This window comes from Lactuca serriola, chromosome 4 (assembly GCF_051521515.1).
Source record: "Lactuca serriola cultivar US96UC23 chromosome 4, Lser_US96UC23_V15, whole genome shotgun sequence".
NCBI classification, from domain to species: domain Eukaryota; kingdom Viridiplantae; phylum Streptophyta; class Magnoliopsida; order Asterales; family Asteraceae; genus Lactuca; species Lactuca serriola.
The window spans coordinates 235,837,042-235,840,885 of NC_136411.1; the positions used below are offsets into that span (position 1 = coordinate 235,837,042).

The 3,844-nt window shown below is 40.0% G+C and overlaps 1 pseudogene; it reads left to right on the forward strand.

Moving 5' to 3' along the window:
• Window positions 1-2,843: 2,843 nt before the first annotated feature.
• On the forward strand, window positions 2,844-3,275 carry LOC145099245 (demethylepipodophyllotoxin synthase pseudogene; annotated as a pseudogene).
• The last annotated feature ends 569 nt before the right edge of the window (window positions 3,276-3,844 follow it).

Here is a 3,844-nt window from a genome sequence, read left to right on the forward strand (position 1 = left end):
GCACCCGAACACACACCTGCAATCGAACATACTTCTACACCCAAACATACTCCTACAACCGAACCTACACCATCGCCTTCATCTCCAAATCACTCACCCGAAACCAAGACATTTCTAGGAGGGGAATATATGACCTTCGATTCTGTCTAATACAGTCCCTACCAGGTTCAAAGCGATGATGACGATGATGCACCTGTCACCAAAAAGCACATCAAGGAACTTCATGAGAAAATTGATAATCTCGTCGCTTCTTCCTCCTCCTCTCGGTCCCATATCACAGAAGCTGCCATTCAGGGGATGGTTGATACTTTCACCAAGGCACACAAACCCTCTATCAACTCTGCTACTGTTGCTATAGATGCATCCACAAAGGCCTGTGCTGCTGCGACCGAAAAAGTCGAAAAAATATTTCGCGATGCTAACACCTTTTTGGAGTCTTTATAGGGAGCAGCTGAATCTAATACAGCGAAGGTTGATTCGGTTGTTGAGAAGCTGGCTACTTCCTTTGAAACAGTAAAGCATCACTTTGCCAGTCTTCGTCAGACCCTTGAAGCTGACAAGAAAACCTTCCAGGCAGCTGTTGAGGATCGCTTGACCAAGCTCCAAGAAGACCTTGCCTCGGAAAACCCGGTGATGGATGCGCTTGTACGCAAAACAACTGCACTAAAAATCAAGAGTCTTCAGCTTTCTCAAACTGAGAAGGAGGTTAATTATCTTCGATCCGAGCGAGCTGTGATTTGGAGTTGTGTTTTGGATGTCCACGGAGCCCTCTCAAATATTATTGAAGCGCATGATCCGATTCTCAACTACTTAGTGAAGCGAACTCTTGCTGAGAAACTTGCTCCTGCCCTTGCCTTGCTCAGCAAAATTGAGGGGCTTCCTGAGCAGGTGGTCCATCCAAAACAAGGGGGAGCAGGAGCTTCAAAGGGTAGTAATCAATCTCAACCGTCTCCTACTTCTACATCAGCTCCAACTAAAGCAACCGAACCACCAACAACTGGTCATGCTTCAGGTTCGGGTGCTCAAGACAAAGGCAAAAAGGTTCTTGATAACAGTGATGGCGACGATGACAAAGAAACCATTGCTGATAGCTTGAAGAAACAGGCCAGGGACAAGGAACCAGACATGAGTGCTCGGATCGCTAGGGAGGCCGGAGCAAATGAAAGGAGGATGAAGGAGGCTCATGATCTCCTTGAAAGTCGAAAAACCCTATTCCCTCCATGGACTCTTGAGAAGCTTATAAAAAAAGCTATTGAGTCCCCCAGCATCCTTTGCCTTGAACCTGTGATCTCTTTGGATAGGTTTAATTTTGTTGACTCTCAGTTCGACATGCCCTTGACCCGAAAGGCTTTTATATTTCATGCATTTCCCCACATTGCTGAAGTCCCTCATCCTCACCCGATGGTCGATAGGGAACTTATTGATTTCTATCTGAGGTTTGCTCAACCTCGGTATCAGATGTGGAGTGCACAGAAGGTAGTCAACTTTCGGGTCCTCAAACCCTTTCGGGAGGGTAACTTCACGAACATCAGATTCAAAGTATTGAGGGGGTCAGATAAAGCCGAACATGCCATTACTCTCGCTGATCTTCCTAACCTGAATCCTCACGATTGGATCATCCTGCATAACATCCTCCTCACCAATGAAGCTGAATATGGGTCGATCATAGATCACTTCAAGAGGATGTTGGTTTGTTATATCATGGAGGTTGCTAAGATGGATCAGGAAATTGCTAACGTATTCAGGAAGAAGCCCACCATCTCCCCAGTCGGTTCTGCAAGTGATCTAAATAAAATGCAGATGGGGAGGATCGATCCAAAGCGAAACTCAGTTATGTTCACCAGGAATGAAGGCCAAAAATGTCTGTTCGCCTTGGCTGACAAACATCTTTATACCACTTCGTGTTTGGAGCATGTTCTGGGGATCATCAATCGGTGTAAGCAAAATTTTGATGATGATAAGAAGTACTTCAATGACATGATCCACTGGTATATTCGTTTCAAACAAACTATTCTTGTAATCATTCCTTGTCTGTTCGATACCACGAAGAAATTTAATGCAGCAGGATCCAGTAAGCCAAAGTAGAGTCTCGCCCCAATCGACGCAAAGGGGGAGATTGTAGGGTCCATTATGTGTTGCCTCTTGGGCTCGGTCCTTAGTCCAATTTTGTATCCGGATTCGGTCTGTCCATCCGTGATTTATTAATTAGGGTTTAGTATTTATAGAAGCTTGCATGCATCTTTGTACGTAGCTTTTCAGTCGATCATTCACAACGATTATAGTTTTATCGATTGTAACCCTAAAAGCCTCTACAGTGGAAGTTCTTTATCGAGCTCTGCTGAGACGTGAATCTATTGAATGATTCAGCTTATTTTTGATTCATTCTCTTGTTTGTTATTCTGTTTGCATTATTCTGATTAACCTGTGTGAGATCTAAATGATCAAAGAGTTTTTCAACTCATCAATATGTACAGTATAATATTCTATTATAATATTTCACCTATTTTTCAAAAAAAAAAAAAAAAAAAAAAAGAAACGGGATTATTTTTTTATATTTTTATTTTTTTTTTAGTTAATTCAAGTTCCGAAAATAATATTTAAAAAAAGAATTTTTGGATTTGTCCATTTATTTTGCATTTTAAAATTTTTTTTAGACTTAGTCTCATTGTCTCACAAAATTAAAACGGTCTCAAATTAACCTTAACCTATATATATATATATATATATATATATATATATATATATATATATATATATAACGTTAGCAACCAGGGAGATCCATCTCTATATATTATGAAACCCATGTATCATCACTTTCATAATTCTTTCTCGGCGTAGGAAACATGAAGTTGTTTCTCCCGTTTTCAGCAAGTATAGTAGCCATATTTTTTGCTTTTCTACGAAAATTCGTGCTGCAAATCTTGAAAGGAAAGACACGGAAAAACACAGAACCACCTCAAGCAAAGGGCCGATGGCCGGTAATCGGACACCTGGGCCTTCTTCGTGGACCTAAACTACCTCACAGGGTCTTAAGTGGCATGGCAGATAAATATGGCCCCATCTTCACCATCAAGCTTGGTGTTCACAATGTTTTGGTAGTGAGTAACGCTGACATGGCGAAAGAGTGCTTTACCACAAATGATAAGGTCTTTGCAAGTCGACCCAAGTCAATGGCCGTAGAACACATTTTGGTTGTAACCCCTTATGGGGACTACTGGCGACAAGTGCGCAAGATCATTAAGATTTTGACATTGAGGCCTTTAGGTGTTAAATAGATTAACTTTAAGAGTAAAGTACACAAATGCTCCTTATGGTTTCCGGTAATTTGTGTGTTTGGTCCCTAACTTGTTTTTTTAATCGGAAGGTCCCTACTGTTTGTTTTTGTTACACGTTTGGTCTTGGTCTTAGCAAAAGGGACTATTATGCTCTTATTTAAATAAATTAAAATAGTCTTTCTTTTTCGATAAGATAAGGTGAGGTGGGGGTAGCTTGTGGGTGTTTATTTAAATAAATTAAATAATTAAGGGAAATAGACTTTTTAGGTAAGACGGGTACCAAAATGTAACAAAAAAACAAACAGTAGGGACCTTCCAATTTAAAAAAATAAGTTAGAGACCAAACAAGCAAATTACCCAAACCATAGAGACCATTGGTGTAATTTACTCTAAATCTAACTTGGTCAAAAGTATCTCTAATTTAACAACAGAGAGATTCTATAATTTTTTTTGGCACACGACCATTTTTTGGCACACGACGATCAAATGTATATGTCATTCTTAAATTATATTCCCTCTTAAATATATGTTTATTCTGAATGATCATTAAGTTTAATAAGGCAATTGTA